Source organism: Bidens hawaiensis, unplaced genomic scaffold (assembly GCF_021521415.1).
Source record: "Bidens hawaiensis isolate Kalapana, Puna unplaced genomic scaffold, B.hawaiensis_p1.1 tig00025972_1, whole genome shotgun sequence".
NCBI lineage: Eukaryota > Viridiplantae > Streptophyta > Magnoliopsida > Asterales > Asteraceae > Bidens > Bidens hawaiensis.
In genome coordinates, this window is record NW_027494169.1 from 23,579 (window position 1) to 47,449 (window position 23,871).

General features: G+C 43.7%; 1 pseudogene; it reads right to left on the minus strand.

Annotated features, from left to right (window-relative positions):
* Window positions 1-100: 100 nt before the first annotated feature.
* On the minus strand, window positions 101-16,651 carry LOC143572565 (plant intracellular Ras-group-related LRR protein 9-like; annotated as a pseudogene).
* Window positions 16,652-23,871: the final 7,220 nt, after the last annotated feature.

Below are 23,871 nucleotides of genomic sequence, written 5' to 3' on the forward strand. Positions count from 1 at the left end.
AACAAGATAAAACTAGGGCTACAAGATGACCATTTCTTCAACTTAATGTCCTTCATCAACACGGTTTTGTTTTTGCAAATAAAATATTACCTTAAAAACATGTCAATAAAAAAAGAGTTAAGCTTAAAATATGAGTCAAATGGCTTATTAAAACCTCTTAAATTATTTTATTAAAAATAATTGTTGTCAAAACAACATAACTTTTAAAATACCATTTGACTCATTATTTATGAAAAAAGAATATTAAAATGACAAAATTCATTTTTTATGATCAACCCAATCCATCCCAACCATCGACATAAGTGACTTGTTTTGATCTGTTACCCAACGTATCCAATCCTCATCGTTCCTCCTCAAGATACGGGTCATCATTTTCTCCCGCCAATAATAACGAAACAGTCCCAGCTGCACCAACAACCGCACCAGCCAACCAAGTCGTGCTACGGCTCAACCAACTAGCTTGAGCCAACGCTTCTTGTTCGCGCCTACATTTTTCCTGTTCATCAACCAGCATATCAAACCACCTCTGACCATGTACACCTTTATGGCTTGAATCCCATCTTCCACCACATCTTTCGGCGGGACCACCAACGGGTTCTGGTCAACATTGAGCTTGGTCAACTTATCAAGTCTACCAAAAGTTAATGGTAGTTCTTGGATTTGGTTGTTGCTAACATCAAGTTCTCTAAGGCTAGTCATATCACCAATTGTGTCGGGGAGTTCTCGGAGATCACTGAAGTTACTGGCTAAGTTTAGTACCTCAAGATTCGATAGTTTTCCAATGGAGTTTGGTAGTCCACGCAGTTCGTTGAAGTGTGCATCTAGGTATTGAAGGGATACCATTTCGCTGATGGATGTTGGCAAGTTGCGCACTGAAGAAACACTAAGTGACCCGGAACAGATTATAGATAATCTGGGGGTTAAGTAATGTTTCCCACGAGAATGAGGTCCAACAGAGACGGTTGTTCTTCAGGGGACCTGCAAAACAAACACCGTAAGCTCGTCACTGAGAAGGGGGGGGGGTTCCTCCTTGTGACCACCCTCCGGCGTGAGAATCAGACTAGATTGCTCTGAATATAAGTGTATATTAAGAGATTGCTAGATAACAGGATAGCAGATGATCTTACCATTCCAAGATGTTGGAGTATTTATAGCCGAAGGTAGGTTTCCTAGAAGGTATAGCCGGCTGAATAGTATTCCTGTTCTACCAACAGTGGACTATGCACAGGCCATACTGGTTGGTGGGTAGGTTACGGCCAACAGTAACAAAGTCGGCTGTACTATTCCACCAACTGTAGATTATGCACGTCCCACCTACTGTGGATTGTACGCAGGCCATGCTGGTTGGTGAATAGGTTACGACCAACAGTAACACTATTCCACCAACTGTAGGCTGCGCATGCCCCACAGTAAGGGTTGGTGAGTAGGCAGCGGCTAATAGTGACAAACAGTACTAGAGGGTGCTCCTCCTCGCACTGTTGTCGGTGAGCTGTCACCCTGTGATTGGCTCATGGGCTGTTCTGGTCAGATCGTCTGTCCTATCCATACCTTGGTAGGTATAGTACAAAAGATCTTTCAGAATCATACAGACTGGCTCATTTAGGCGGGATTGTTCCCGCCTTGCTCATTCCTTCATGTGACTACTGAAGTAGCTAGTGTCTTGTGCGTGTAGCCCTGCTGTCTGCGGGTAGCCTTCCCTGATGGCTTGTATCCGCAACTGCGGGAACAGGCGGGGTACTTCACCATTGGGAGGCTTTCCCTGCGTGTACAGCTTGCGTACTGTGCGTAAGGTTCTCTGAGCATGGTGGGTCATGCGGGAGCAGATGGCCTTTGCGCAGACGTCCCTGTTCAAGGTGAGTCCTGCGGGACCAACTGGGCTCTGCTGGGACCTACCTCTTCAAGTCCCCCCAGTCCAATGTTCCTCTCATGAATGTTTAATAAAGTGAGGTGAATATTTGGACTTTAAGCAAGGGGTTTTGAAAAGGGGTTTTTAGTTTTAAGGTTCTCCGTGGGGATTCTTCCCGCGGGTTTCCTAATGTCACTTGCAAAAATTCCCGATTTTTTTGCTTGATCTTTGGGTATGATGCGGGTAGGTATGTAACCTTCTCGCAAGTCAGGAGCGTTGAGTCACTTGTATATATTCTCCATGGGGTTCTGGTGGTTTTCAACATAGTGATCAATTATGTTAAGACCACCAATTCCATCACGGAGTTTCAAACAATATAATTCTCGACGTTCCCGTTATGCGGGGATGTTATTCCTCTATCCGCAAGCATTGCTCAGAAGATCCTTCTTGGTTTCAATTCTCTGCGGGGCGCTAGGTATGTGAAGGGTTTTGCCTTAACACTACCCGCGCTCGTCTTACGGTTACTTTACTTCCAAGGTACTGGGGTCCATTCCCTGCGGGTGCTAGGTATGTGAAGGCTTTTGCCTTAACACTGTACCCGCACCTGTCTTATAGTTACTTGGTTGCCCAGGTATTCTTGGCTTCAATTCCCTGCGGGTGCTAGGTATGTGAAGGGTTTTGCCTTAACACTGTACCCGCACCCGGCTTATGGTTACTTGTTTGCCAAGTTATTCTTGGCTTCAATTCCCTGCGGGTGCTAGGTATGCGAAGGGTTTTGCCTTAACGCTGTACCCGCACCCGGCTCATGGTTACTTGTTTGCCAAGGTAAGGGGTATTTTCCCGCTTACTTTTTTGAATCTTTTTGAATTTTTTGAAATTCGAAGGGTTGGTGGAAAGATAAGAACAGTCCAAACCTCTGAAACGTCGTGCGACGGTTTCTTCTGACTGTGTCAGGACGTGCAGGAAGTTATGGTGACGTGACAGTACATGGTCATTCCAGACGCTTTTTCAGGCGCGTGGGCGCGATTTTTCGGGCGCGTGGCCGTAAAATTACTGGCACGCGTCCTTTTGACAGCTGTTGCCAGCTTGCTTTTTGCCACGCGTCATAGTTTCATTGCACCTTCGATTTCTCTCTCCTCCGCATTAATTTCACCGCATTAATTGCGATTAGTATATAAAGGGGGTGGAGGACCCTTTCCAATTCATACTTTCACATTTTCTCTTCATCTTTACAGCGATTTCCGGTGAATACTCTATTCAGTCGAGCATTCCCTTGAAATCGTTTTCTTCTTCCTTCTGCAAGATGTCTTCACATGATTTCGAGTCTACGACCGATGATAGGAGTACTGCTGGCGAGTGCCAGTGTGCTCTGCCCGGCGATCAGTACCGGTATGTTGTTAGGAAGTTCATGCTCGATCCTCTCGAGCCTGAGTTTCCTGAACCCCATCAGACCGTGTACGATGCCCCCAGAGGCAAGATCGGGGTTTATGCAGCATTCTTTGTCTATGGGAATCTTAGGTTCCCATTGACAAAGTTTGTTTACCGTGTCCTTGAGAGGCACGGTGTTCATTTGACCGAGCTGCACCCTATGGCGGTCGCCAAGATTCGCCACTTCGAGTGGGTGTGCCGGATTTTGGGCATCGAGCCCCATGTGGACCGCCTGATGACCTTCTATACTTGGAGGTGCATCCAGGGGTGGTACACCCTGACAACCCGTATTAAGGGTTTAAAGATTTGCGCGACCGAGCGCAGTCTCCGATCGTGGAAGCGGGAGTTCTTCTACATATCCGCCCGCGCCGCCCCCCTTGCCATGAAGTTTAAAAATGGCCAAGCAATTCCGAGCCTTCACGCCACCAACTACCAGGAGGCGGAATGGTTCTCGAAGATATCCCTGGTCCAATCTCCGGTTTACCGGTTTGCGGAGTCCGGGATGGTGATGTTGGGGATGAGCCGGGTGTGGAAGGAGGCGTCTCAGGTTCCCATCCTTCTCGAATACGGTTTGAACTCTATTCCTTATGGTATGTCTTGTCTTTTTTGCTGATATGAGTTTGTCTTCTAACTGTTTCTTTTCTTTCAGAGGGGAACGATTTGGAGTCGCTCCTGTACCCGCGGGAAGCTGACGGTCCCGCGCGGATGGGTACTCGTGCTCTAGACGAGGGCGAGTTGCCCATCCTGGAACAAACGGCGGATCGGTTTGTGGAGGTCTATCCGCTGGGCCACGAGATCCTGAGCCACCGGCGGCCAGGTAAGGCGATATTCTATCCTCAATCCCTCAATGCTGTACCCGCTGCCGGAATTCATGACATCCCTTCTTCTGAGGAATCCGCAGATGGTCCTTCGCTGGTGCGGAAGAGAAAAGCTGCCGGCGGAAAGGGGAAGGAGAAGGTGGCCTCCACAGCCGATCCAGTGCTCCTATCTGACACTGAGTCAGATAGTGAAGAGGTGGCGGGGAACCCCGGTGGTGAGAAGACCACTGCTCCGGAGGCTACGACTGTTGCCTCCGGAGAACCAACGACGACGACGGTGACCGGCATCAAGAGACCGGCTCCATCGGGCTCGTCCCCGCCCGTCCGTACGTTCAGGCTCAAGAAAACCCGTAAGTACAAACGTCCTTATCTTTGTAGATTTATCACTATAAATTTATTGAAACTTATCTTCTTGTGCAGGCGTGGATGTTGACGCATTCCAGGGTGGAGCGCAGGGGAGTACCTCTCCGCCAATGACGGTAGGCTCGGTCAGCCTACCTGAGGCGTCGACCCAGGCGCCTGCGCCTGCATCCGCAGGTCCAGTTGCTCACTCCTTTGAGCCGACTGTTCCAGCCGAGATGACGTCACCGCCGGCCGTGAGTGCGATATTTACAGCATCCTTCACGGAGCCGGCGGTTACTGTTGCTGCTGACTCTACGGCGGCGACCGCGGCGGATACCATGCCTCCGCCATCTACTGCGGCGGAAACCGTGCCGCCTCCGCCATCGGCCTCGACGGCCGAACCTTCAGGTACGCGCGAGGCCTCTCGCCAATCTTTGTTACCTTCCCATCTGCCTGACCTTTTGGATGGATTTCCCTTAGGTTCAGGTGATGGGTTCGGTGGCTATCGGCCTTTGATCGACCCTACAGGTGCGTAGGGTTCTTTTGGCCTCTACATTTTTTTTTTATATATCATCTTTTCCTAACTGCTTTGTTTCTTTTGCAGTGTCGGATTCCAATGAAGTGTATGTTCCAAGATGGAACATTCGCCGAGGAACAACCCTTCGTACACCTGTGGAGTGCGTGGACTGGGCTCGCCACGCTGCTCCCCATGGTGCGTTGGGGGAAGCCATGGTTAGCTACCAGGAGGGTAGGCTAACCAACGAGCTTCGGGTTCTCCTTGCCCGGATGCAGCCACGCGTCGAGCTGCTTTGTCGTGAAAACGACAAGTTGAAAGCAGCTCCCGTTAAAGAAGTATCTCAGGCGCGTGCTCTCCGGGAGGAGAACCAAAAACTATCCGCAGTGGCTGCGGAGAAGGATAAGGCCTTCAAGGCCCTCGAGGTTGAGGTTCAAGCGCGACTCGAGGCCCGCTCCAAGGCTGCCCAAGCTGTTAACGAACAGCTTCGGCTAGCTAAGGAGACTGCGAGGAACGCGACCGAGAGGGCCACCAAGGCTGAAGCTGTTGCTGAGCCTCTCCGCCTGGAGAATGAAGAACTTAAAGCCAAATTAGAGGCTCTTCAACAGGCTCATGATGCCTTGGCTATGGAGGATGCGAAGAAGCTTCAAGAGATCCTGGACCAGAGGGGCGTGCTTGCGCACACCGAGCGGAAGCTTAAGGGCGTTGAAGAGGCCGCTGCAAAGGATGTGCTTCTTGCCAATCTTAATAAGAGCGAAGCCGAACGCGCCTGTACCCAAGCTCAAGCCGCCCTTCAAGAAGCTCTGGTTGCCAAGGAATGGCTTCTTCGAGAAGCGTTGCCTCAGGTATTTTAGCTTCGTCTTCACGCTTTCCTTTGTGACAAGTTTCTTACACTTGTACATTTTCTTTGTAGGTTGTGCATCGGGTCTTTTCAGAGACATCTTACGACGATGCTATGAGCGCAGCTCTCAACGCTTCTCATGAGGATGGGGAACGGACCGGCTTCCTGCTTGGTCTAGGGTTTGCTGAGAAAGGCGTCCCTCCTTCCAACTTCCCTTTGTATAATGCGGATACTGAAACTATTTATGACCAAGCAGTGAACCAGTACGCTGCCTTCCCGCATCCGGTGGTGGAGAAGGTGAATGAAATTGCTACTGCTGATGATGGGCTTGCTGTCCTTAGAGCTTTCCTTGAACCGCCACACTCTGCTGATGGTGCGGGTCCAAATGGAAGTGGTCCTGAAGCATGATCCAGAAGATCCCTTTCCACCACTAGCGTAGATATTTGCTTTTGTATTTCTTTTGTATGCGGGTATACACCCAGCAATGTTTGTAATATTCGAGTTTTGATGAAATAAAGAATGTGTTTGCCCTTTTCTTTGTTTATTTTACGCATGTTTACACTTAGCAATTTCTTTAGCACTTAGATAAGTTAACTTTTTGACGTGGTAAATTATAAGTTTATTTTGCTTCCTCTTTCATGATTGTGCGGGTAGGACCGTCACTTGCACTTAGTAGGATGGCTAAACTTACATTTAACCTGCGTGGAAGTTTTCCTCATCTTTTCCTTTGAAATTTTCTAAGTGTTCAGAATAAGTTAACCTTTGAACGTGGTAGATGATAGGTTGAAGTTTTGCTTCCTTGTTCGCGATTGTGCGGGTAAGACCGTCACTTGCACTTACAAGGATGGCTAAACTTTACTTACATCTGACCTGCGTGTAGGTTTTCCTTAGAACTTTTTAACATTTTTAGCGCTGTGTTTATGCGGGTTTTGCCGCCTTCCACACGCAACTACTTACTTCTTCACACATTGATGCGGTGAATACCGGCACATGGGAAGTTCATAAGTTAAAGGTAAGGCTATCAACACATTGTGAAAGGAGAATCATTTCCATTAGAAGTGGCTCTTAGGCCTTTTCTTTACAAGTTTGGAATTGATCTACATATAACATTTGCGTAATTGAGCTCCATTCCATGTTCTTTGGATGGGAGTGCCATCGAGCCTTTCGAGCCGGTATGCGCCCTTTCCCAGAACTTGTTTGATAATGTATGGCCCTTCCCAGACCAGGGCCAGCTTTCCTGGGCGTTCTTGGTTCGAAGCCTCGTTGTTACGCAGTATGTAGTCTCCTTCATTGAAGTTGCAGAGTTTTACCCGCGTGTTGTAATACTTTTGCATTTGTCGTTTGTAATTCTCTTCACGCACTGCGGCTAAGTCTCTGCGTTCCTCGGTTAGCATAAGGTCTAACCGTCTTTCCGCATCATTGTCTTCTGGCTGGATCAAGACCCTTGGTGAGGGTAAACCAATTTCGACCGGGACCATGGCTTCAGTGCCATAAGTGAGACTGAACGGGGTTTCTCCCGTACTGGCCTTCTTCAGCGTTCTGTTTGCCCAAAGGACGTGCGGAAGCTCGTCCACCCAGCCGGATTTGTGTTTCAAGAGTCTTTTCTTTATGCCTTCGACGATGCTTTTATTTGCTCTTTCCACCTCACCATTACCTTGCGGGTGTGCCACTGAGGTAAAGGTGTGGGTGATTTGAAGTTCTTTCAGCCACTGCTGTAGCTTCTTGTCAGCAAAGTTGGTGCCATTATCGCTCACCAAATTCTGTGGAAGTCCAAAACGACAAATAATAAATTCCCAAATAAATTTTTTGATATGTTTTGCGGTTGTTTGGGCTAAAGGTTTTGCTTCTATCCACTTGGTGAAGTAGTCGATGGCTACCACTAGGAACTGAACATTTCCTGCTGCTGTGGGAAATGGGCCTGTCACATCGATGGCCCACTTCTGAAATGGCCACGAAGAAGTGACTGGAACAAGTTCATTTTTCGGGCGATGCGTGTTGGGTGCGTAAAGCTGGCAAGACCTGCATTTTCTGATGTATGCCAGTGCATCCATATGCATCCCCGGCCAAAAGTATCCCGCGTTGTTCAGCTTAGCCACAACAGCGCGGGGACCTGCGTGAACTCCACAGATGCATTCGTGTACTTCCCTTAGGAGGTAGTCAGCATCTTGGTTGTCCACGCATCTTAAGAGTGGGCCAAGAAAGTTACGTCTGTAAAGGGTGTCATCGATGAGTTGATAATTCAGTGCTTTACAGCGTAGTTTTCTTGCCTGTGTTTTTGACTCTGGTAGTGTTCCTGCTGCAAGGTAATTTATTATTGGTGTCATCCACGTTTCTGTACCGGTTTGGATGACACAAATTTCCTTGTGCGGGACTGATGGTGCTTCGAGGAGTTCAATGCGGATGTCCTTTCCCAAGTGGGTGAAGGCTAGTGATGCAAGCTTGCTTAACGCATCCGCAGATTTGTTTTCGCTGCGCTTGACGTGTATGACTTTACAATCATTAAAATCACGCATAAGGGTTTTTGCCTGGGCGAGGTACAGGGCCATTGTGTCGTTCACAGCCGTGTACGTCCCATTTATTTGGTTGGCCACCAGCATGGAATCCACGTGGGCTTCCAAATTTTTCACTCCCATCTTACGCGCAATTCTCAATCCGGCCAAGAATGCTTCATATTCGGCTTCGTTATTCGTACTTGGAAAATCCAACCGAATAGCGTAAGTATATTCTTGGCCTGCTGGGTTGGATAATTTTAACCCTGCGCCTGAACCCTCGCTACTGGCTGCTCCATCAGTGTAGAGTCGCCAGACGTCATTGATGTCCTGTGCTGGGGAGGGTTGAGCCTCCTCCTGGCACTCTTTCTCCCGCGAAGCGGGGACTTCTGCAATAAAATCGGCCAGGACCTGGCCTTTTATGGCTGGTCTTGGCTTGTACTTAATTGCATATTCTCCCAATTCAATTGCCCATTTGGCTAGACGTCCCGATAATTCTGGTTTGCCTAGAACATTTGAGAGTTTGAAGTTGGTGAGAATGGTGATTGGGTGGCCCTGGAAATATTGTCTTAACCTGCGTGAAGCGTGTATAAGTGCTAAGACTAATTTTCCGAGGGTAGAGTACCGGGTTTCTACGTCTGTTAGTACACGGCTAACATAATAGATTGGCATCTGGATGCCTTTTCGTTCTACTAGCAGGACTGCCCCGGTTGCTCTATCTGTTGCGGAAAGGTATAGGATTAACTCCTCTCCCGCTTGTGGTGCTGTAAGTGTTGGGAGTTCGATCAGGCGTGACCGAATCTCCTGAAAAGCTGCTTCCGCTTCTGGTGTCCAGCGGAAGTGCGTTTTCTTCAAGCAGTTTCTCAATGTTGACACGAAAGGAAACGACTTATCCGCATGGTTTGCCAAGAAGCGATTAAGTGCGACTAGTCGTCCATTCAGTGTCTGAGCCTGTTTGATGGTGGTAGGTGATTCCATTTTAACAATGGCTTCGACCTTTTCAGGGTTCGCTCTGAAGCCATCTTTAGTAACAATGACTCCCAAGAACTTCCCTTCTTCCATCCCAAATGAACACTTGCTCGGGTTGAGCTTCATGTTTATCTTTCGGAGCGTGTTGAAAGTTTCTTCAATGTCTTTCAACATCGCATCTGGCTCGGGGCTTTTGATGACCAAATCATCCATATAGACTTCCAAGTTTCTCCCGATTTGGGCATGAAACTCTTTGTCCATCAGTCGTTGGTACGTGGACCCTGCATTCTTAAGTCCGAGTGGCATCATTTTATAACAAAATGTACCATCGGGCGTCCGAAACGCGGTTTTGTCCTGGTCATCTACCGCCATGTGGATTTGGTGGTACCCCTTATACGCATCCAAGAAGCATTTAAGGCGAAATGGTGCCAACGAATCCACCTTAAGATCAATTTCTGGTAACGGATAACAATCTTTGGGGCATGCTTTGTTCAAATCTTTGAAATCTATGCACATGCGCCATTGTTTGTCATTCTTCGGTACCATTACGGGATTTGCAACCCATGTTTGATATCTACTGACGCGTACGATGCCTGCGTCAAGGAGTTCCTTGACTTGGGTTCTACACGCGTTAGTTTGTTCAGGCCCCATTACTCTGCGCTTTTGTACGACTGGCGTAACAGCCGGATCGCACTTGAGCTTATGCTCCGCCTTACTTCTGGGGTACCCCAGTCATGTCAGCTGGTGTCCACGCAAAGATGTCAGCGTTTTTCTGCAGTAAGCGTTTGAGTAAGGTGCGGGTGGGATCAACGATTGTTGGTCCAATGGTAACGGCCTGGTCGGGGTATTTGCCATTGAAGGCCCATTTTTCCGGTTCGGTGATGGTTGGTTTAGCCATTTTCGGTTTGGGTTTAGATGAGACAGATGCGATGCATACCTGGGGAATGCCAGTGATCATTGCTACACCCTCAGCCGTTGGCCATCCCATCATGCCGTGGACTGAAGATACCACGGCGTTGAATCTTGCCATCCCGTCTCTTCCGAATAGGATGTCGTACGTGTGGTGTGGCTTTCTCATCACGACAAAATCCACGTCTTCTGTGCATGAATGATTCCCATCGGTAAGAGTAACGGGGAAAGATAGGATACCCAGGGGGTTTCTGTACTGCCGTCAAACCCTTCCATTGAAGCGTAGACCGTTTCCAAGCGTTCTTTGTCTTCATCATCCAGCTTGTCAAAGAACTGCCTGTACATCACTGTCGACGAAGCGCCGTTGTCAGCAAGAGTGCGGGAAGTGATGTAATGCCCCAGCTGGCTTTTGATGACGATGGGGCCTTCTTTGCTGGGGCCTCCTGGCACTCGCGGGAAGCGCACCTCAGCTTCCTTCCACGCGCATGGTTCTGTCACTCGTCTTTTTCTTCCTCTGACCTTGCCATGAACCATGTTGATGCTGATGTCGACGGGCTTTCGTCCGTTACCTCTGTACCGGTTGTCATTCCTTCCTCCCTTCTTGATTGATGCCACGAGATGTGCAAGTCTTCCATCCTTGACAAATGTCTCAACAATATCCTTCAGGGATGTGCACTCTTCAGTACCATGACCCTTTGTCCCGTGGAAATCACAGGATTTGCTTTGATCCGCATTAGGTTTCTGCCGGATCAATGGGGCTTTTGGCCATGGCAATTTTTCCGTGGCAAATATCTCCGTGACGCTCTTGGTGAGTGGCGTCCACCGGTGTTTTCGGTTTGAGGGGTGTGTGTTGTCTCTTCTGCCAACAAGAGGGCGAGAGCTGGATGAGGTGTCAAAGTTTACCCTTGACTGCCAAATACCTAGCCGCCTCTTTTTGTTCTGCCGGGCGATCCTAACGTTGTTCTCCCTTGTCCTCTGCGTGTAGAGGTGTGTACTCTGGGGAAGATCTCTTCCCAGCTGCTTCTCCGTTTCGGCAAAGCGCTTGGCTGCCGTCATGATGGCATCCCATGTGGATGGCATGCCGTCCTTACCCGTCAATGTGCGGATAAGCTCTGGGTACTCGGCGCCCTGGATGAAAGCGGCGCGAACAAGATCTTCACTTATGTTGCCCAGACTCAGCTTCTTGGAGTTGAAGCGGGTGATGAAGTCTAGTAAAGATTCATCCTCCTCTCTAACGCAGTTGAGGATCGTCCACTGCTCTTCAGTATACTTCCTCTGCTGGCTGAAGTGTTGGCTGAACTTGTTCTGAAAGTCCGCCCAGTCATATATGTGGTGGACCGGTAAACGATCGAACCATGCCCTGGCTGCTCCGACCAGAGTCATCTGGAACATGTAACACCACGTGGGTTCCGTCCAGTTACTGACGGTAGCCCCCGCAATGAACCTGTTCAAATGGTCGTCTGGGTCGGATAGACCATCATAAGTGCCAATGTTGGACATTTGTTTGGCACTTCTCGGGGCGATTGCTTCCGCAATATCCCTTGCAAATTTTGACTTTCCTGCATTCGTAGCAGTTGGTCTGAAGGTTTTGGAGAAGTCACGCGGGTTTCTCTCCGCATTTGTTGGTTTAAAGGCTTCCCCAAAATTCCTTTTTGGCTGGGAGTCCGTTTCCTTACGCTTCCCTTTCGCCTTATGGCGAGGGTTTGCGTCGGTATCGGACTCCTCCCTCTCGTCATCTGAGTACTCGCCCTCGCTGTTCATAATGAGGTGTTGGCGAGTACTGCCGAATTCGTCAGCCTGTTGAACTGAACGCAAGCGTTCGTCCAATTCAGCTTGGAACTCTTTCTGACGTGCTTCGGCCCACGCCTTCACTTGATCTAGTGTTTGGCGAGGGACCCTCGTTCGTTTTTCCAGCTGGGTATCGGTGAACCCCAGTGGAATATTTACTGCACTTGCCCCGGCTTGGGTAGTCGGGGTAGTGTTCGTAAGGATTGTATAACCGCCGGTGTTCCCCCCAGTTGCTGGGGTTGTTACCGGGGTTTCTTGGTCGGTTACTGGCCTTTGGACCGGAGTAACGTTAACCATTTCTTCAGAAAATTTGAAAAAACTAAATTAGTTCTAGCTTTTATGCACGGATGGCGCCAATGAAGAAACACTAAGTGACCCGGCACAGATTATAGATAATCTGGGGGTTAAGTAATGTTTCCCACGAGAATGAGGTCCAACAGAGACGGTTGTTCTTCAGGGGACCTGCAAAACAAACACCGTAAGCTCGTCACTGAGAAGGGGGGGGGTTCCTCCTTGTGACCACCCTCCGGCGTGAGAATCAGACTAGATTGCTCTGAATATAAGTGTATATTAAGAGATTGCTAGATAACAGGATAGCAGATGATCTTACCATTCCAAGATGTTGGAGTATTTATAGCCGAAGGTAGGTTTCCTAAAAGGTACAGCCGGCTGAATAGTATTCCTGTTCTACCAACAGTGGACTATGCACATGCCATACTGGTTGGTGGGTAGGTTACGGCCAACAGTAACAAAGTCGGCTGCACTATTCCACCAACTGTAGATTATGCACGTCCCACCTACTATGGATTGTACGCAGGCCATGCTGGTTGGTGAATAGGTTACGGCCAACAGTAACACTATTCCACCAACTGTAGGCTGCGCATGCCCCACAGTAAGGGTTGGTGAGTAAGCAGCGGCTAATAGTGACAAACAGTACTAGAGGGTGCTCCTCCTCGCACTGTTGTCGGTGAGCTGTCACCCTGTGATTGGCTCATGGGCTGTTCTGGTCAGATCGTCTGTCCTATCCATACCTTGGTAGGTATAGTACAAAAGATCTTTCAGAATCATACAGACTGGCTCATTTAGGCGGGATTGTTCCCGCCTTGCTCATTCCTTCATGTGACTACTGAAGTAGCTAGTGTCTTGTGCGTGTAGCCCTGCTGTCTGCGGGTAGCCTTCCCTGATGGCTTGTATCCGCAACTGCGGGAACAGGCGGGGTACTTCACCATTGGGAGGCTTTCCCTGCGTGTACAGCTTGCGTACTGCGCGTAAGGTTCTCTGAGCATGGTGGGTCCTGCGGGAGCAGATGGCCTTTGCGCAGACGTCCCTGTTCAAGGTGAGTCCTGCGGGACCAACTGGGCACTGCTGGGACCTACCTCTTCAAGTGGAGTTTGGTAGTCCACGCAGTTCGTTGAAGTGTGCATCTAGGTATTGAAGGGATACCATTTCGCTGATGGATGTTGGCAAGTTGCGCACCTTGTTTAATGGGATCGAAAGCTTCTTTAACCTCACTAGCTGGTGACCGAATTTCGTGGGGAGATATGTTAGCTTGTTGAAACTGGCATCAAGTTCTACCAATGACCTAGAATAACAAGATTCTTATCGTACTTTATGACGGAAAAGTAAGTAAAAGAGCGAGTTAATGACTCGACCATACGTGGCACTGGCGCTGACATATGTCTAGGCTTGTAAAAAAATGTCACGTTTGTTCATATACATTCGTGAACATTTGTTTATTTTTGTTTGTTTATGTTTGTTCGTTTATGTTCATTAGATATTTATTTATTATTAATTATTCATTAGCAATGTATCAACCCATCACCCAAATCAATTTATAGAAATAATGCTCGTTTTTTACGTTCACCTACGACCATTTATGTATGTCATTTACGTTCGTTTAGAATATAAACAAATAAACAAACAAATAAGAACACATTCATTTTCTTAACAAAGATATATGAACAAGAAAAGACGTTCGTTTTAAATTAAATGTTTGGGAACACGCCAAACACGTCCATTTTTACCTATTACCAAACCCGTGCGACCTGTCCCTTTTGCAACACTAGATGTTAGTGTTAGGAAAAATAATGAGACATATATACCTGCAATGAGCAATGCTGTCAGGCAAGGCTTCAAGCTTGTTGCTAGAAACATCTAGAATCTTGAGCTTGTACAAACAGCCAATAGAATCTGGTAGTGACTCCAAAATATTAGAAGAAACAATAAGTTCCTCTAGATTCTCAAGTCCAGCAACAGAATCAGGGATCACCTGTCTCAACAGCAAATATACCAACTTAGCTATATATATAACAACAATTGATAGTTCTAAAAGTACAGACATGATGTTCATTAGGTTGTTACCCAAAAAAAATAAAAATTCAACACCTAACTTCAGGAATTATATCTCCCATAATATAATTATAAAGCGTTAACAAGGTCCTATTGGTAGTAATATGTAAACAAGTGGGTTCTATCACACACTTCAAAGGTAATATATTGTTGGTGATTTTAGTGTTACAAGGACATTGACAAGTTAGGAGGTGCGGTAAGCACGCTTGATCACAGTTATTATATTTTTTGATGCTAGTGAGCCTTCATAGTTAAAGTGCGCGAAGCCCACTAAACAACGGGGTCCCAAAGCATTAGAAGAAGTTGCTTTATAATCACAAAGTTGTTTGAATATGATCATCAATATTAACTTTGATCTTAAGTACTAAAAACATATATGTAGTAACTTTGCCATTTAGAACTAGCTTTGGTCTTTTGAACCAAAGTTGTTCTTAAGAGTATACACTATGTTCCTAGTTTGGACAAAAACATATTGAGTTTGAAACACTTTACAAAACAAGGTTTTAAAGTGATATTTGATGGAGATGTTTGTCACATGACTTGGAATAAAATGATGAAATGGAAGATGATAGTCATATGGGAACACCTTGCAAGTTTATAAACCTTGTTTACAAGTTACTATGAGTTCAGAAATATGTTTTTCATGGAATGGTATCATAATAACTATCTTCAATCCTATTTTAAAAGTGCAATTCCACCATATTTATAGTAATGCAAAGGACTATATCTCTATGATCATATATATATATATATATATATATATATATATATATATATATATATATATATATATATGATTTCTTTTGAGAACCGTTTTGAGCTTTAAGAACTCGAAAGAACTCAACGTAACAATTTCTTTTTTTGAATTTTTTTTACACATGTGTAATACGTAAGTGTAAGTAATGTACAAAAAATTACAGTATTTTTTTACACACCGAATCGACTTATTACACATGTGTAACTAACATTTAAACTTGTGTAATCATCAAAAATACTTGATCTCTCTCCTGATTCATTTTTTTTAATTAAATTTAATCTCAGCCACATATTTCATACCATTTAATTAAATGTGTGATCCAAAATTGAGTTCTCAAAGTTCTTAAAACTCATCAAGTTCTCAAAATATCCCTCCCCTATATATATATATATATATATATATATATATATATATATATATATATATATGATGGCACAACTAAATGAAGAATATGAAGTTATTCATGCAAATAAGTCATAAGTCATAAGTTACAAAGTTGTAACTTATGACTTATACACTCACAAAACCGAACTTTCTGAAACACCTTATAACTTATAACGTATAAAATTTTAAGTTATAAGAAGGTAAAATAAGGAATCCCGAACACCACATGTTAATTCTAACAGTTTTCCTATAATTGTTTAGGTTTTCATAACGTCATGTGAGCCCAAAGCAAATGGTAAAACTAAAACAAATCATTTACAAATCAAACCCACAAATTATAAACTAACCTCAAGCTGATTAGATGAAAGATTAAGATAAACCAACGTCCGAATCTTCCCAAACGCCTCAGGCAAAAACGGCAACCTTCTCTCCGATAAATCAATCTTCTCGGCCCCATTCGCCATCGCATCGGTCAGAATCGCAACCACTTCCTCCTTCACCTCATCCACAACCTCCACCCCTTTCCCAGACCCCCACTCGTCCCCAACCCGACCCGACTTAGCCGACTCGTAAATCTTCTCAAGCCTCCTCTACGCATCACACAACAACTTATCATACGACTCATGCATTTGATCCAAAGATATCAACGCCTTATGCATTTGTTTCTCCCGCTCATACTTCTTCTTCTTCTTCTTCTTCTTCTTCTTCTTCTTCTTCTTCTTCTTCTTCTTCTTCTTCTTCTTCTTCTTCTTCTCTTCCTCCGGATCCACCTTATCCGACAACGAAATCTCATCCAACTGGTCCGACAACAAGCCTTCCAGCTCCGCTAGCCGAGCTTTGGCGATGTCCACGGCTTCGTGATCCGGACGGTCGCCTAATGTTTTGAGTAATGTACGTGTTTGAGACACGTCAGACACGGCTGCATGCATGGATGCCAGAATGTGAGGATCTGTTAAATGAGGCATTCGTTCGGTTAGCTCGAAATAAGGCTCGGGTTTGGATATCGGCTTGGATGGTGGTTGTTCGACATCGAATTCGGGTGGTTGTGGGCGTTTGATGGTTGGGAGTCTGGTCATGACGTAGGAGAGAATAGGGTAGTTTTTAGGGTTTGGATCCATTTGTGAATATATGATCAGACTCAATCAGATTTACAGAGATTGATGTTGATGATGATGAATGTATGCATTTGTTTCGTTGGTGAGAAGGTGATGGTCAACAATTTGAATGATTAATGATTATGATTATTCGGAGTAATATTTGGAGGGTAATGTTGTATTTGTTTCTTGTTTTTTTTTAAACATAAATGTTGTAAATTTGTTTTGAAAGAGCTAGTGTCAAAACTTGTTGCATGTAACTAAGGATGTAAATTTTGATTCTATTTATGATAGGATATTTATTAAAAATTCAAAATACTGATAAAAAACTATAAAATATTATAATGACGTATATTATACATATAGGAGTTTTTAATCAAAATAGACTGGGTGAAAAAAATAATTTATTAAAATAGGTTATTTGAAAAGTATTTACCAAAATAAGTTATGATTATTCGGAGTAATATTTGATTTGGAGGGTATTTGTAGGTCCTATAAACGGATCAAACAACTATAAGTTCTTGAATCAATCTCTAACTACAAGCTAGCGGAAATCACTTATAGCCAACCGAGATCTCGGATCTTGTTTGGTGTTGTTTATTACCCGAAAAGGTAAGAGAAGAAAGGGTAGAGAGGAGTTGGTGAATGGATAAGATTGTTGTTTGCAAAAGGTTGGTTCTAGTATATGCATGTCTCACCTTATATAGGTGAGGGCATGCCATACTAGGCTTTTATTATATATATATCGGCCCAATGGGCTCTAAATACATGGCCTCGGGCCCAACATACATTAAGAGAAACCGACAAGCTAACTAAATACATCGTGAGGAGATTAAACAAATACAAAAAACCAATAAACAAAACGGGCCCTACAATCTTCCTCTAGTCTTTAGTATTTGACCCGTTAGCTCTTGTCTTCAGCCGGTCTCATAGTCGAAGCCGGATTTACAGTTAAATAGTTGATTGTCAACAAGATGATACACAAACTTGTTGAACTTCTCAAATATTCCATCCATGTTGTCCTTTCGGACATCTTCTACTGTTCCAAGCGGGGAGTTGTACAACTTGAGAAGATCTTCTTTGCTTAGGGCGGCCAACTCATGCTCGTCAAATAAACAGAAATGATGCATGTCATCACAATGAATGACTGCTTCCCATTGCTGTTGTCGAACTCCAGTAGATGAAGTGCTCGAATAAGTTGGGCAAGAAAGGCTCATGATAAATTGGTCGCCCGTCTTTGTGGGTCTTGTGTCGCCACATCTTTTTCTTCTTCCTTGTGACTGGATCAACTTTTGTTGGGTGCCGAAAGGATTTACCCTTGTTGAGTTTGAAGTTAGGGTAATCCTTCTTTCAGTCCTGGCTCAAGAACCGATAGAACCATCCCTTCAGCTCCTTCTTTGTCTTGTAGTGACCCACAATTCTTTTAAAGTAGTTCATGTCAAGCTCGGATATAGCATGCATATCCTTGAAATGCATGTAAGTCAGATCTCCGTTTGATCGTCTAATGGCCTAAGTTTCACTGCTGGGATGCCATTTGCAGTAGACGATAGGAGAATCATCAAGGTAGGGATAAATTCGGTCTCAGACGCTTGCTCGATTGCTGATTGTGTAGAGCTTGTTCCTTTCGATGTCTCAGAGCATGAGACGATTCAGCAGCAGTAGCAACAGTGTGAGCAGAAAGAGCCACAACGGTATCCTCACAAACCGGAGTGTATGGGCTCAGAGAGTAGTTGATACCATCATCGTCATCTTTATTTTCTTCGTCTTCCACAACTTCTTGAACAGGAGAATCGGTACCTGCAATATCATTAACATTAAAAACAAAGGAGATCTCAACCTCCAATGCAACATCTGCGTCTCAAACTTTTCTTGCGGGATCTTCAGACACAACATCATTAGGAGAGTCTTCATGTTGCTGACTCACTCCATTTCCACCACCAACACTACCATCACCACCTTCATCACCATCACGTGGTTTGTTATAACTGTCATGGGGATCATCATCCTCATCATTATCATCATCACCCTCGTCTTCAGCTTCAACATCATCATCTGAGTCATCATCATCAGAATCATCATCAAAATCATCACCGTCGTCGTCACCGCCTTTAACAACATTTGCTCCAACAACAGGAGCAACTACTTGTGCCAATGTAGTAGCCACAACAAGTGAAGTGGTGCTTGCAGCAGTTGTACCAACAGTAGCCCTTCTCACAATAGTACCAACAACCGTGACTGGTTCATCACCAACATCACCAACATGGCTACTAATAGCACATTTTCTTGTAGGTCCAACAAGAATACCATCAAGATTGTTTTGCTCTTTGACATTTTGAGCATCAGCAACAAGATTTGACAAAGCAGACCGCTTATTCTTACCCTTATCAATCCCTTGCTCTCCATAATGAACCAAACTTCTAAACATCATCATCAACCGATTCTTTAGATCCTTAACATCATCATCAGTCATTTGCATGACCTCCATGGCTGCAAGGTAGCAATTTACAAGATCCTCATTGATTAGATCTTGGTCATTGTTAAGACTTATTTGTTCTTAAATTTCCCTTTCCAACCGTTGAATCATGGATCTGATCTTGGCATTTTCACCAATCAAGGTGCCCATATTTCTTGAAGAAGTGGATCACCTTCCAACATACGAACACGGGAATCAAGGCCTTCACATTCGATCAAGGCTCTATAAATACTTGACTCTAGCTTCCTCTTTGAATTTTGAGCAAAGTTTGAGGAGGAAGGAAGATTAGTCTCAAGGTGAGAAACCCATGACTGAAGTCTAACAACTTCATCATGGCGTTCAGCATTGAATAAAGACTTTCGAGTCGCCAACTGTTGGTGGTTGTTTACCTGGTTCTGCAAATATCTAATCCAAAGCCCCTGATCAGGGCTCTATCAACCTCTCTGTCGTGTTCCAACTGTTCCACTCGAGTAGCCAGGGCATCCCTTTCCTTCACAACCCTTTCATTTGTTGCTTGTTGATCTTTCACAAACTTTATGAACATATGCTCCCGTTTAACCCTCTTTTCGTTGACTCCTCCAGAGCCTGTATCCGATCGAGGATAGGATCCCGTAACATTAGAGATCTCCTTGAATTTCCATTGGATAAGGGAATGAAAAGTATGATTGAGCTTTTGGTGGTTGTGGGAGGTGTAATGGAAAAAAGGTGGGTTGAATAGTTGTTTGGGTTGTCATGGTGATAGTTTGAGTTGGTAAGGATGTGGTTATGGTTAGGGGTAGGCTAATAGGTTGGGTTGAGATTTGGGTTACTTATGTAATGGTTTAGGTTTGGGTTGATGATGTAAAGGTGGAGGCCCAGAAAGATGTAGCATTGATTGGGGATGTGAATTAGTAGGTTGGTGAACTAAAGGTTGATGAATTCCTAGAAGATGAAATGGTTTGATGTGTAGGTTCGATTTCGGTTTGGCTAGTAGGTGTGGGTAAGTTTTCAAGAATGAATGGTAAGGGCTCATCTAATCTTGAGGGTGAGGTTTCTGGATGTGTGATTGGTTCGTCTAAAATTCTCCTAGAGGTGGTGGATTTGGTTTTTGTTTCTGTCTTGGTTTTGGTCTTGGGCACGTGAATTTATTTGGCCTTAAGAGTTTCTAATGTGCGGGATAGGTGGTTCGTGAGGCTTGGTGAGGGTCGGCTTGGGTGGTCGGTGGTGGTTGTGTCACAATGGAAGCAGAAGGAAAGATTACCTTTACTGAAGTCGGCATCTTTGAAGGCCTATACTTCTTGGAGTCCTTGGTTTTTTTCAAATGTATTAGAGGACGTTCGGGTCCCTCTTCCTCTTCTTCAGTCTGTTGGGACAAACCACCAACAGAAGGCTTGCTGACAACATTCCTTTTCTTGTCTTGAAGTTTCTTTGTTCTATGTTCACCCTCCACGTCAGTATTAGTATCTGTGGCCTGATCACTATCATGGACATCATCACCCCTTTGGCCATCGTCATCCCATTATCTCCACTATCTCCATCACCTTCTTCCACAATAGTCTCATCAATATCACGTTCGGTTTAAGCAAACAAACCGAACTTAGTACCAGGTTCTTATCCTCAGTACTTGTACCTACTTTGTCCAACAGGCTCCAACATAGCCTTGAACACAGTTTGTTTCACCATCTTCACATGATGAGGCTGAGATGATGGAAACACATTTCCTTCATCATCAACATTTTTGGGATAGACCGGTCTTGGAATATTCTTCAACAAGTCGTCCAGAATCAGTTGAACAAAACGAGGATACATCATCTAGGTGTTCTTCGAGAGTACATTAGTTTGCATGCACTTGAAGAACCACCTACAGAAGTTGAATTGTACCCTATTTGTTAAGAAGGCCATCACCCCGACCCACTACGTCTTCAATTTGTCAAAACCACCTTTTTGCTCAGATAAACAGTGAGCCACAAGATGGAATAGAAACTTCCAATATGCCGGTAGATGTCTTTTCTCACAAGTGCTCCGAACCACATCATATCCAATGTCTTTCACATATCCCTCCAAGTCCTTTTTCTCGATGCGCTCAGAAGAGTGATGTGGGGCATCTTTGATATTTAGAGCTAGGCGCGCAACATCATCTGTAACTGTCAAATTTTGTTTAGCCACCTCAATTGTAATAGAATCCCCATTCTTCACACTCTTGCCATTCGTCCAAAACTCTTCTACCTAACAACTGTGAATCTACGGGTTAGTGGAGATAGTATGCATCAGAGGGCATTCTCGTAGCCCCTTGATCATTGAGGTGAACACCTTGTGCTTCTTCTTCATTGGAATATCCAATGGACAATACATGTTGTGTTGCTATATGAAAACATAAGACAAATCATAAGAATTAATCATTGAGTTAAGACAAACATATATATATATATATATACATATACATATACATAAATTGTTAAAGAAAAAAAATTAAATAAACATAAAGAAAACAACAGAATAAACTGAAATATAAGATTAGATTAAAATTTGATGTAAAATAAAAATAAAAGAATAAAAACAAAAGTTAAAATAAAAATAAAGATTTAAAACTAGTTTTGAAAACTGCCAAGTGCAAAAGAATCGAATCGAGTTCAAAGGATTCGAGTTGGATTACGTTTGATGAAAACAATCAAAGTGTAAACCAATCAAATCGATTATAAAACAAATAATATCGAATCTAAAATGAATCTAATGGAGTCTAATTTGAATCTAATCGAATATGAAGATTCGATTCAATTTAAATTAAGTTAGATTGAATTGATATGTTAGATGTTCTATTATATTTGAGTTGTAATCAATGAGAATCCTTTTAGTCTGTTAAAAAAAAGATTTTGTCCAACTATCAACGATTCGAATCAAGTTTGAAACGAATCGAATCGAGTGTCAAACCAATCGAATCGAGTGTGGAACTCGATTCGAATGGTTTGGAATTAGATTTGATTGGAATCAAATTCGATTCGAATGGTTTGTAGATCATATCGATTCGTTTCCTTTTGCCTTAGAGAAATATTTATGTGACTATATTTGATTCAAATTGAATTTGAATTCGATTCGAATGGTTTTTAAATTCAAATTGATTCAAATTAAACTCGAATCAAATATTACTCTCATTCCAAATCTTCTAACTTCGTCTTGTGTGGGTCCATATGACCCTGATATAGGTTTCTGGGCATTTCCTTTACACATACAAACACTTTATAGTGTCAATTAGACCTAAACAGGTCAAAAAATGTCCTAAAATCTAGAAACTATAAAAACTCAAACAAAAACTCAATTAAATCAATCTGAACGTGTCGACGACATGTTCGTAACAAAGATTTTAACAAACAACAACATATGAAACCCTTTTTTAACAACAGTTCTGTCAAGAACTAACGAAGAATAAGGTTAAAATCAAACATAGTTTTAACCAAGAAAGATAATTTACTGATGGTGAAGAATCCATTTGTGATGATTATCAAGTGTAAACAACGGAGATAGAAGCAGATTTCTTATGGATTAGGGTTTGAAGAAGAGGCGGTGGAGGTGGATAAGGGATAAGGTAGAGAGACAAAGTGTTGAGAGAGTTTGGGGGAAAGTGAATGAATATATGGAAGATATTGTGGCTGGCCAGGGTCAATCTATCTCGCGATAGGGTCAAAACATCTCGAGTTTTAAATGATTTTACTCTCTCAACCCCCGACTCTGAAAACGTTTACATATTTAAACTCAAAAAATATTTATACACCGAAACCTAACTCTCAAATATATACCGATATATTTTTGTCGGTCCATTTATTAACAACGCTTTCCATGTGAGACCTTATCATAAATCCATAAACATCATAATATTATAAGCAAAGTTAAAAGGTAGAAATAAAAGTAAAATTAAAAATTTTAAAATAAAATAAAATAAAACAAAACAAAATAAAATATATTTAAAGTAAATTTCAAGCTAAAACAAAATAAAACAAACAATAACAAAAGTAAAACAATTTTGTATAGTCATGCCACGAAGCTGATTGAACAGGTAGCCATAGTTAAACAACTAGTTGAGTCCCGTGTGAGCATCTGAAGGGTTAAGCTCTTGCCGGTCAATATTGAAGGACTCCACAATCACCTTTTTTCTTCTTGTTGTTGACACGATTGGCGGTTTTATTGGCTGCATATCCAACAAAGTAACACTCATCCGCCTTTTCAGCAAATTTAGGATCTTGGTGAGCACCTGGATGGAGCATGGTGCATGGACATCCAAAGGTTTTAAAGTAGTTGAGTTGTGGCTTAATGTTATATTAGACTTCAAAAGGAGTCTTCTTTAAGCGCTTGTTGATGATCACACGGTTTTGTATGAAGCATAACATTGATGGCTTCACCCTAAAAGAACAATGGAAGTTTTGTGTCTGAAAACATGGTTCTTGCGGCTTTGATCAGCGTTTTGTTGCGACGTTCAACAACCCCATTCTATTTTGGAGTGTACGGAGCATTGAACTGGCGATCTATCTCATTTGAATGGCAAAAGTCATCCACAACTCTATTGTAGAATTCTGTTCTCTTGTCGCTTCTAATACACTTCACCTTCTTGTCAGTTTGCCTCTCCACAAGAGTTATGAATCTGATTAAAAACTATGCGGTTTCATCCTTGTTTCCTAGAAGGAAACTCTAATTAAAACGCGAGAAATCACCAGCAATAGCAAGACAATGGGCTTTTCGGCCGATTGCCAAGGGATAAATGGGACCAAGTAAGTCCATATGTAACAGCTGAAGAATGGAATCTATGGTATTGATAGTCTTGGGCTTGTGCTACTTGCATTTAGAGCACGAAAGACATTTTTCAATGCAAGAGAATTGTTTTGGATAAAAATCAGCTAAGGAT